We start from the raw sequence: 13,138 nt of genomic DNA, 5'->3' as shown, positions 1-13,138 counted from the left end.
GAGTGTCATAAGTAATTTCAGTATTGAATATAATCTATCATGTGTTTTATGTGCTTGATATTGCATAGAAGGAAAAAAAAACAAACTCTGCTGTTTCTCTGTGAAAAAAGAATAACCAGATGTGTAGAACAATCATATATAACTGTGTATAATATATATATATATATATATATATATATATATATATATATATATATATCCATGTACATACACTCACTCCCCCTCCCCACTACTAATTTTAATGACTAATTATTACTATTGGCAGAGGTAACGCTGAAGCCGGTAGTCATAGTCTGATTTTTTGTTCTTTTTCTCATGTTTGTTATGTACTGTTATATGAACAACATTATTGGTTAGAACGAGCCGTGTCATGAAAAAAGGGACTGTTTTTTTTTATTTTATTTTATTTTATTTTTTTTTAAATATTGCAAAAGAAAATCTTTTCTCTTTCACGGTTTATTCTTTGTTGTAAATTGTTATTGAGAAAATTTGTTTATTTTCGAAATCCAGTCATCGAAAAATCTGATGTTTAAACTTTTCATGGTGTTTTGGTCTATTTATTAGCAAAGCCTGCATAACATTTGCTTAGCTTCTCTATGTCGGCTGTGTAGCTCAAAGGTAGCCACAGGATTTTTCCAGCCGTTTCTCAAACTTTCAGGACTTCAACCAATATTTTTTCCTCTGCTTATTCTGTCTGCATTGTGTATTCTTCTGCCATTTTTTTTAGCTTTTTGCAGTGCTTAGTCAAACGTGCGTTGCCCTTTTGCCGATGGCATAAAATAAAAACTCCTCCATACTGGTTGAGTTGTTATGTCCCGACTTATAACCAGCTTCCATTTTCTACATCTATTCTGTCCAGAGTTTCAGTTTTAACTACTTAACAGATTATTATTATTATTTTTTTTTTTTTGCAAATATTTATACAATTAACATGATTTTTGTATGAATTCAATTTCCCTTCTTACTGACCATACAATTTCTTTTCATAATCTACACAAATAGATTATAATAATCTCCTTCCAATCTGGACCCTCCCCCACCACCACCATGCACCATTTTAAAACCATGTTTGAGTCTTTTCTTTAATTAAGTAAATGAATAAATTTGCTTTGAAGATAAGAATTTGATGGATCGTTAAACTATTCATTTGTTGACATAATTACTAACCTTGTCCAAGATATATATATATATATATATATATATATATATATATATATATATGAGTGTCAAATGATATTGAAAATTTTGATCGTAAAATCATCCAATTTTACAAAGAAATCAACATTTCAAGTAAAATAGACGTATTTGATTAAATTTCTCATTTTTTAAACGAAATTAACTTTCAAAATTAGCTGATCTCTAATAAAACATCAAAATAATTATTTTCTCATTTGTGTAAAAGTTAAATAATTCTCAGAATTTGTTAATTCCTAAACTGAACACAAGTCCATTTTTACATCGTCTTCTTCCATTATGTAAAATATTTCCCCCTTTTGTCATTCATTCTGGAGTTAATGTTATAAAAGAAATTCTTATATATTTGAACATAAACGTGATTACAAAATCCAAGTTGACAAAAATCTGCTGCTGTTTTTATGAGTTTTCTAATTTTCCTTTCGGTTGGAGTCCTGTAAGCTGTATATGTCACAGACCAAGAAAACTGGAATGGAAACCAATTCTTTTAACACTGCTTGTATTTGCATGTCTTAGTTGTAGAAACCAAAAAAAAAAAAAAAAAAAAAAAAAAAAAATAGAAAAAAAGAAACTTTGCTAGACAAAATCCAATTGGTTGTTGGAGGTGAGTCTTCTTGAGGTCACAAAAGCTGCCTCTGCCGTCTTTGCCATTGCTGCCAAGTAACAGTGTAGTTATGCTTCTTGCTTTGCTAAACACGACTGTGTATTACGAACCGTTACAAATCTGTGCTTGTGTGTGTTGTCTGCCAGCCAAGCCTGTCACCTGGATATGGAATTAAGAACCTCATATAATAAAACACTAAAAACTAAAGTGTACTCCAAACAAGTCTGTCACCGTGTTATGCTTTCCATTGCATGTGATATTCTGTCTTCTCACAGACCACTGACACTCTCCTCTCTCTTTCCTCCTCCTCCTCCTCCTGTTTTCCCTTTTATAAATTACAATCATACATCTTCAGTTCTGCTCAACAGAATCAAATCCGATAAACCATTGTTGTCATCTGATTTGATTGTTAGTCGCTTTTAATGAAATGCGTTCATCTGAAAATGTCTATTTTTGGACTCCTTTTATTTCTACTTCAATTAAAATTGAATGAACAGAAAAAAAAAAGTAAATCTTTTTGAGGTACTTTGCTGTCTTTTGCAGAACTAAAGATAGATGATGATGATGATGCTCTCTTTTACCCAATTTTGCTGATCACTTCTATCTGTGGTCATTCAACACATTCAGCTTGCTCAACAGTGCCAGATTCTATCTCAATTTAAAACGAACCCCCAACCCAAATGCTCTTTTTTTGCTAGCAGTCAGCAGCAACTCCTCTTACTCGTCGCTTGCGATGCTTGTGCCCACCCGGTTTTTTAAGTTGTTATCGATTAAGGAGTTGTGTACAAACCTATGCACGATTCTTCTATACCATGTTTCCTTTCTGCCTCTCCTCAGTACATTTTCTTTTTTATTCAAACACACACATTTGAACATATATAGCTTTAATCAAAAGCTGCCCAAGACACCACAACTGAGATGTACAATTTCTGCTAAAACCCAATCAGTGTAGTCTTGTTGATTCTAGCACTCTAGTTGGCTGTCTTCATCCTATAGTGGTGTTAGCAATCATCATGCTTTTTCTAGCAGCATTATATATTGATAATGTTGCCGATGCTATTGCTCAATCTGGCAATTTATGACAATTGCAAATGAGAGTAACTTGCTCTTTTATTTCAGAAGAAGAATAAATCTAACACAGGGACCGCAAATCTAAGAATGATTTTTTGTTCATTCCCCACCAAGCGCACTATATTTGAAGACAATGTTTTCATAGAAACCTCTGTTCTTTACTTTGTAAATAGAAAAGTGATTTTTATTTCCATAAGTCAACCCATAGCAAATAAAAATAAAACGAGCAGTCACTCGTAGAAGGATACAGAGATGCTTACTTTCCTTTTTTTGACAATGGAAATCTCATTCTTTTTTTTTTTTTTTTTTTTTTCCAAAGAATAGAATTGACTGCTCATTTTGAATGAACTGAAACCTATATATAATTCCTTTCTTGGGGTACAGTACAAAAGTCACATTCGTTGTACGTTTTATTTTTTTACTTTTTATTTATATAAAAATGTTTATTGATTTGTTTTTATCTTTGTTGTCCAGCTTCGCTCAAAACACGGTTATTAGTAGGTGTTACCTTTTTTTACTTGACTTGTTTATTATTATTATTATTATAGTTCACTTAAGCAAAAGTATGTGATGAACTGAAATAGCTATTTTGTCTAATTAAAAAAAAAAGGTCCAAAGTTTGGTAGCTAATCGATTCTAACATTAAAGGTGGATGTTGACGTATGTGTTTCATTTCTATCATTTTTTATTGTTTCTACTTTTAACTTGTAGCTTTCAAGTTATTTGATTGTTAAAATCGTCTGCTACGTGTTACCCATGCGAGTTATGGTTCATTCTTCTCATCTTGGTCAAGTAGAATTTGCCTTAAAATCATAATTTTATTTTTTATCAATTTAGATGTAATATTTTGTTTCTCTATTCTCTTTCTTATCATTCAGTTCATTGATAATTTTCTTTTACTGGCATAGATTAAGTGCTATTGCTTCATGGCTCATAAAATCAAGTTTGAAATTATAAACTTTCAGTCATAGGTGTATATAATACACACACACACAAATATATATATATATATATATATTTGTGTGTGTGTATATCATACATGCAGTTTTGTATCTCCAAAGTTAATTTGTTTACTGCTGTAGAAATTGCTTTGTTCCGTTATTCGAATCATGATAAAAAAAAGGTAAATTTCCCCATGAAACAATAGTACTAAGAAATCTAGTGTGCTTGGCACATATAGAAACCATTTATGTAGAATTTAAAGACTTTATATTTGAAAAAAAAAAAGAAAAGATTATTAATTTATTCTCGTAAACAAATGTTGAACGAACATTGTCTTTGTGATGTAGTATTTCAGATATAAAAATATAATGCACATGTATCTAAAGAAAACCACAAAAAAGACTTTTTTCATTGTGTCTTGATAGTGATTGCGTATCTATTTTTTGAAACTGTTTTTATTTTTGGTTGCCTCTTTGAAGAATTCCGACCAAAATATTTTGAGTTATTAGTCTTTATTTTCGTACTATCGTCAATTGGTACGCTCCTTTTTTTTTTTCCTTTTTTGTGTCACTCAATTGCCCCGTCCACTTAACACTTTTCTGACTTAATGGAGATTATCTACATTGACTATCCCTTTATGAGAGTAGTTCAATGCTAATGATAAGATATATTTCCTAGATATAAGTCAGCATTAAAAAAAAACATTGGAAAACAAACATGAAGACAAGTCCTTTGTCAACCCGAGAGATGTCCAAATCCAGTTCTCAATGACGGATGATACTTGCCTTTCGCCTACAATGTATGAACTTGAGTTTTCACTCCTCTTTGAAATTTAACACGTCACCAGTTAGCCTAGTTGTTTGTTCGGGTGGAATGGCGTTTATAGTCTTGGTTCTTGAGAAAACGCCCGACCCTCTGTATCATTTCTGGTCCTCTAAAACTGAATAGGAATTTTATGAAAACCGGTGATTTGAAGTTTTTGGATTGTCATTATTTGCAGGAATGACCTTCGACCTTATGAAAGTAAAAAAAAAAAATGTCATTGCAGTAGTATTGTGTTAGTGAGTACAATCTGGTACTAAACTCCACTAACTAGTTATCTTCGTTTTGGAGATATGGGAAGCTAAAGTCGACTGAATGAAGAGAATGTGTATGTGGTGGTGGTGGGTGTATGAAGCCAGGTCATCATCAAGATAGGTCATTTGTATGAATGGTTGAATTATTTGCCTTAAAAAAAAAATATGTTCCCACCTGCTGAGCAAGTAGAGACTGAACAAAATGGTCTTTAGAAGTCACTTTTCTAGTTGACCTCCGATTTCCATTCTCAACAGAAGAAGAGGGGGAGGTAATCGTAAAATTGGGTATCTATTTTTGTTTTTTGTTTATCTCATTCTTCTATCTGATCCATTTTGATAATCTGGAGGTCTGTGCAAATCAGAAAATTCCTTAGTTTTTTTTTTTTTGTTTTTTTTTGTTTTTTTTTTGTCGTCTGATCTTACAGAACCATCTCTTTGATTGGGTTAGATGTTTGTAGTGGCAACAGCAAGGCCAGATCTACAGTCGATATTACAAGAAGTTCCTAAAACCCCAGGCAACGCACCACTTTACAACAAACACACACATTGCTTGTAAAAAAAGATATGAAAATAAAAGAAATGTTAATGTTAAAATGTCTATGAAAAAAAACAAAACAAAAAAAAAAAAACAACAAAAAAAAATGAATCGTCCCAGTAAAACAAATGTGTATTTCCTTCTTTCTCTCAGTAGAAACAAGAAAGACATTTTTAGGATTGGATTTTGGACTAATTGTTTAAGTATATCAAATAAATGTAAGATGTTCATTTCAGTCCAGACAATTACACTTGTCATCCTTGTCTAGTTTCTTCCATCTTTCTGTTGTGTTGGTTTATCTGTTATTTATTTTATCATTTATTTTTTAGATTTTTTTCATTTGTTTTGTCTTTTTGGTAATATAAAAAGAGAAAGAGTCTCTTTGTTTCCTTTCTTCTTTCTTTTGAGATTAACAATTGAAATTTTCTATTTTATTACCATTTTTTCTTTCTATTTGAGGTGAATGTGGTGATGTCTGAACTTGTAGTAATTTGCGAATGTGTGATAAATTAGCCCCACTCATTATTTTAGGGGCAACAACAATATAAGGATCTGAAATATTGAAAAAAAAAAAAAAAAAAAAAAAAAATCTATCACTGAGTTAATTCTTAGTGCAGCTGAATTCCCTCCTAATGGACCTGTATAGTCGCTGAACACCACTTTGTGTCAGTGAATGAAACCGACAACTGAGAAGAGCACAAGTATTGTAGAGCAGTGATAAAGAGTTGTATCTGAGCTGCGACGAAATCAATGTAACTATTTATGAAATAATATAAAAGAAAAAAAAAAAACTGCATCTTGTTCTTTAGAATCTTTTTTTCTTTGAACACCCCCCTTCCACTTTTCTCTCCATAATAAATCAGGAAGCGCCATCTGCTTCGAATTACCAAAATAAATATTCAATAAACAAGTTTTACATATGTCCTGAAATTTTCAATCCAAATTTTTCTTTTTAGATACAATTTGTGATTTATTCGCATATTCATTAGCATAAAAAAATCAACCTAAAATAATTTTTATAAAATTACCAATAAATATATTTTTAAAATATTATTTATTAAATTTTATTAGTAGGTATAATTTTGAATACATTCTTAATATTTTCATTTCATGGATATATGTATTAAAGTTCTTTGAATATGAAGAATAAAATCTAATAATAAAACTAAAAAAAAAAAGTCTTGGCACCGTTTCTCGTTTATGTTTTTTTCAAATGAACAACATTTTAAAGCCTTAATACATATTTTCATCTAAAGAGAAACGCCCAAATTTCTTCACGAATCATACTTGTTATTCGGATATTCGAAATCATTGGGGTATGCCGATATTTTTATATATCGCAAGAATAAAGAATGGCTCAAAAGTTTTGCTTAATACAATTTACCGAGTTAATCATTCAGCTTTTTTTTTTCTGATCATTTATGCTAAAGAATGTGTCTCACATAATGTGACACCTGACCAATTCCACGTCATCAAACTTATTTTCCATTTTTGTCCTGAGGCCTAAATAAAGTTCGCTACAAAATGATTTGAAAATAATTTGATCAAAAGTACTGTGGTGAGAGATCTAGGATTAATTTTCAGCAATTTATCAAAATATTTCTAAATTGAATGTCCATTTGTCCATGAAGTTTTTGTCTAAGTGTTCAGGATTAGTCTTTGCAGTCAGGATCAAAAAGTAACTTTTTATTGAGAAAATGTCTACATGTTTGCCTTCAGATGTTCTCCAACGAGACACTTGTTTTATTTTCCTCCTAGTTAATCACAATTACATAATCAGATTCATACTTTCTTTTTTTTTAAAGTAAACATTATCCAAGAGACATTCTTCCATATTTGATATAGAATATTCTTCATTAGACAAATATTCAGGCTGAAAAACAATTCTATCTCCGATAGTCATTTACATGAGAATATAATCACGTTTGTAACTTATTGATCTCTTACTAATAATGACGAGGATTCTTGTCATGAACTATTTAAAAAAACAAAACAACAACAACAAAAAAGTCATATTTTTTAGTTTTTCAACCGTTGTCCATTTTATGATCTGATCAGCCAATGATGGTTGGTCTTTATGAAATGTGAGATCAATGTAGCGTGGCTCGTAGATGCTAATGTGATCTGAATGCGTTGTCGTCTTCATCGCAATCCTGAATTACACCTCTCATTATCTGGAGTAAAATCTGATTTGCAATTCATTAGTTTCAAAATCAAAGTCTCATTTATGGCATAGAGTCGTATATTTCTTTTTCAATTAAACGATTTTCTAATATTGGAAACGATTTGTAAGAATGAAATGGATATATTGGAGATTTAGTAAAAAAAAAAAAAAACCTATGAAAGATATTCACAAGTAAAATATAAATTTTAAAGTGATATTTTTGAATGTTAATGAAAAATTGCCTCAAAATATTTCACGGTTATCTTGACGCTCCGCACTTCTTTGTTTACCTCGGAAGTGACGTCACAAATCTTATAATACGGATGGCTACAATTGTAAAAATAATTTGTTTTATTTTTCTTTCATTTTGAGCTCCTTTTTTTCTCCCGTTTAACTTTTTTTTTCTCCCATTATTTTGAGCGGAGAATTTATTTTATTTTCATTTTGAGCTCGTTTTCCGATCCGGCGTTACCTTTTATAGGTACTCCTGCAGTCCTGCACTTTACGACCCGAGCTATTTTTTAACGCTATTATTTAGAAACCTATTATTTAACATGGGGAAGGGAGGGTGTATTGTAACTATTCTGTACTTTCACCTAACAATTCAATTAAAAAAAAGGTAAATATGAAGAATTACTCCACCCTCGAAAATTCCTTTAAACTTACCACTCTTAAAGGTTTTCAGGGTCGCTGAAAACGAAAATAACGTTTAAAATTACAGCAAACGAGTAGTTTCCAAGATATGAAGAAATGTTAGTTTTAAAAAGTGGGGGGATCACTTTTCTATAATAATTTAACGTAAAATGATCACCCACTTTGTGGCCATGATTTTTTTTTGGGTGGGGGCTTCCTTTCTACCATCGGAAAATTCTTTAAAATTACCTGTTTACATTTGGTGGGAAGCGGTGTAAAATAATAAACAGTTCTTCTGCTTGGTTAATGTCGGCACGTTACTTATGTTAAAACGGTTAATTAAACTGCATAAGCATCTGTTAAAAAACTATATAAGTAAAACAAATTATTTTTTACTTGTAAACTGGTTTATTAATTGTAGAAAACAAAAAAAAAAACAAAACGGGAGAAAAAAGGAGCTCAAAATGAAAGAAAAATAAAACATTATTTTTACAATTGTAGCCATCCGTATTATAAGATTTGTGTGACGTCACTTCCAAGGTAAACAAAGAAGTGCGGAGCGTCAGGATAACCTATTTCACAAATCTGTGTTTATATTAATATTATCAGTGATTCATATATATATATATATATATATATATATATATATATATATATATATATATATATATACGAGTAAAATCAACTTTGTTAAAATGAGCATAGAACCGCAGAGGCATAGAATTTGACTTATGATTGTGATTAGATAGATTAAAGCAACACGTTACATATGTACATGTCTATATGCATATATGTATGTATCTATGATATATGTAGTATCTATATATATGTATATGCATATATACATGCATGTATGTGTATATATGTAACTATATATATGTATATATTTTTATTAGTACATAATTTTATTAAACATTTAAATAATTAAAGTTATGTCTGCATGACAAAGTTTTCACTATTTTGCACAGAGCATGCGCGACAACACATTTAAAAATTCTCGAGGCAGTTACTATTGACTTACATCAACCGTCTCAGTGTAAGCAAAAAAAAAAAAAAAAAAAAAATTACCCATAATTTATAGGCGTTCGTTGAGAAAGCTTCTACTCTTAAAATAACTATGTTCGAGTTGTTTCTTGTCTTCCCTTCCTATTACAATATATATGCATATATATATATATATATATATATATATATATATATGTGTGTGTGTGTACATATATTTATTTCTTCAGTAAAAAGTTCAAAACAATACGTATAAATATATATATAGGGAGGGAGAGAGAGAAAAGAAAAATACGCTAATGATGAATAATGGCATTGCGCCCAGTATTATTTAAATGTGTTTAGTGTATCTCTCTCTCTCTCTCTCTCTCTCTCTATGTATATATATATGCATATCTGTGTGTGTGTATATATGTATATATATATATATGCATATCTGTGTGTATATATATGTGCATATCTGTGTGTGTGTGTATATATATATATATGTGCATATTTGTGTATGTGTATATATATATATGCATATCTGTATGTGTATATCTATATGCATATCTGTGTGTATATATATATATATATATATGCATATCTGTATGTATATATATATATATATGCATATCTGTATGTATATATATATATATATGCATATCTGTATGTATATATATATATATGCATATCTGTATGTATATATATATATGCATATCTGTATGTATATATATATATATATATATATATATGCATATCTGTATGCATATCTGTATGCATATGTATATATGCATATCTGTATGCATATATGTATATTATATATGTACATATATGTGTATATTATAATATGTATGTATATATCTACATATATTGTATGTTATAATTATTAGGGCTAGGACAGCAGCATATTCTTTTCATTGTTTTGACTCTCGAATGTGTATCCGTTGATATCTTACATGTTTTATATAGAGTGGTGTGGTTCTCAGTTGATCAAGTGTATCTGTGTCAGATATATACTCGAGAGTCAAAACAATGAAGAAAATATTCCGTCGTCATAGCCCGGATTATTATATATATGTACATATATGTGTATATTATAATTGAGGCTCTGACAATAGAATATTCTTTTCATTGTTTGGACTCTCGGGCATATATCCGGCACAGTTAGACACACTTAATAAACCGAGAACCACATCCGTCTATATAAAAACATATAAGATATTAACGGATATATACTTAAGAGTCAAAACAATGAAAAAATATGCTGTTATCACAGCCCTAATTATGATATATACGTATACATTATATTGTATATGTGTATATTATAATATATATGTATATATTCTATAGATCATTTATATACTATATCATATATTAAATATAATATGTATATACTATGTATATATGTCTTTATATTATTATCTTATATATATGTATTTATATATTATAAATTTCAGAATTGAAGATTATAAAATGGAGATATATGGAAACTTAACAGAGTTTATAAAAATCAATTACTAATGTTTACAATCCTAACCAGATAAAAATATTCATGATAGAGCATCTGTATAAAAAAGAAGTTTAAAATTTGCAAATTAAAATTTACAAACTTCTTTTTATTCGAAACAACGTATACAGATTAAATTTCTTTTTTAATCCATGGAGTTTCAAAGAATGACCCTCATCCTCAAAAGAAAATAATTTGCGAAATATCTAGACTAGGAAATAATTAGCAAAATATCTAGACTAGACATAATTTTGCTTGTTTGCACATAGTTTAAAAACTTCAGAGTATCTTTTAGAGACGATGGCGGCGGAAATCGACTTCTTACTTGAATCCCTAAACCCGATCATAAATGCTGAATTATTTTGAGGATTTCGGTGGTCACATGAGATGTTCAACTTCATTAGAATGTTTTTCCAATCCAAGTTTGTGCATCTCTCGACAGACTATTTTTATGAAAACTGTTCTGCAAGTGTTCATTGGGCTCTGTAGTGATTTTAGGAGCCGTGGTCTTACACTTCTTTTCAACAATTCGATTTAGCGCCCGACGGTCTTTCTCAGACAATTTCAACTTTTGCCCAGACTTGTGCTTTGATGAAGACGTTTTTCCTTATCTTCTAAAGGCAGTCATTACTTGTGAGACAGTAGCTATTGAAACACCAAGCATTTGGAAAGTCTCTCTTGCCCTAGCGTCTACCATACGAGCACCAACAATTTTGACTCTTTAAAGTCTGAGATGTATGCCATTATCGGTATGACCAATCTTTTCAATATCTGAAAAAGAAAAAAAGTCATTTTTTTAATCAACATATCAAATAGAGCCAGGGGGATACTTTAATTGAAGAATGGGCCAAAATTCCTTTGGAAACAATTCACAATTTGTATGAATCAATACATCGGAGAATTGAGGCTGTAATTGCCGCAATCAAATTATATTTTGTTGATTTTTGTAAAGGTGTTTCCATTATTTTGCCCTACTTCTATCTATCATGCATATCTATAATGTATATTATAAATATATATTATACATAAACTATTTAATATATATATTAAACTATTATATTATATATGTATATTATATTGTATATTATATATATATATATATTATATACACATATATTTTACATATGTTATACATAATCTCGTCTCATTCATTGAATATCGTAGTAATTTGTGAAAAGTTATTTGATAAAATTATTGAAGGAATTTAATTTTTAATTTGATGATCAAAACGAAAACATTTGATCTCCTATATTTAATTTATTTGGTTTTTAATAAATTTCAATGTTGAAAAAACAGCTTGGTTGGATTTGAATCTATACAAGACACAAGAATACGTTTTTGAAGAGACAAGCATTTTGAAACCTCAGTTAAGAAGCAGCGAATATCATATGATTATTTATGTAAAAAATATTTAGTGCATCACGTAAGCAACAGCTCGTAAGAAAGTAGATCACAAATCCATGATACATGAAGAGAGTTTTCAATCGAAAGAAATACAAATGGAATAGCAAATGGACGCTTAGAAGTAACAGATTTAACTTTGCAAGAACTTCAGATGGAACTTTTCTTAGTGTGATTATAATTTAGAAACGAAGAGAAACAGCATTTGCAAAAGGAACAAAAATAACAGAGTTTAATATTTGAACTAACCTTGAAAGTTGGACAACAAATGCTCTTCAAATTAGACGAAGACGAGAGAAAAATGTCGCATGGTTTAACATACGGAACTTTTAAACCGGAAACAATGGAACTATTCTAAGAACGACCGACCTGATCATCTCGAATTTTTATCTCTTTATAAATGTGTTGTAGAAATAAAATTGTTTTCATATCACGCAATTCGTCGTAGTTTTTTCTCCGTATTTTTTCTTTGCATTTCACGGCTTTATTTGAAATGTGCACTCGAAAATTTTACAATTTCTATCGGAAGTAATAAAATGTTTCTGTGCAATGGGATTTGGAGAATTCAGCAGTTTTTTCTGGCTTTCATTAAGATTCTATTTAGTTGAAGAAAAATACACATGACATCGGTTTTGAATATTATAACTTTAAATTCTGTATTAATACAAAAAATAAATCGAAATGATCTTGTATATTTGTCCATCTTTAAAGTGTAATTCATTTAAATTTTGTTATAAATTGAAGATGTCAGTTAGATAGTTGGAATAATTTCTTTATAAAAAAAAAGAAAAGGCCCACGTAATTGGTCATTGTTTTTATAGTTTAATTATAAAACTAAAGAACCCCGAGATAAAATTTTATTTAATTTACTTTAAACCTATTAACTGTAGGTTAGTATTTTATAACTTTATTGTTAAACTTTATAATTAATATTATAGATTATTGTTTTGCTGATAAAAGTTCTTTCAGATTTGTATTACTTGATGACGTAAACGTAAAAACAGAGTTGAAACTAAAGTACTCATTC

The sequence above is a fragment of the Euprymna scolopes genome, chromosome 11 (assembly GCF_053919585.1).
Source record: "Euprymna scolopes isolate OS-2025 chromosome 11, ASM5391958v1, whole genome shotgun sequence".
Taxonomy (NCBI): domain Eukaryota; kingdom Metazoa; phylum Mollusca; class Cephalopoda; order Sepiida; family Sepiolidae; genus Euprymna; species Euprymna scolopes.
This window is presented reverse-complemented; position numbering follows the sequence as displayed.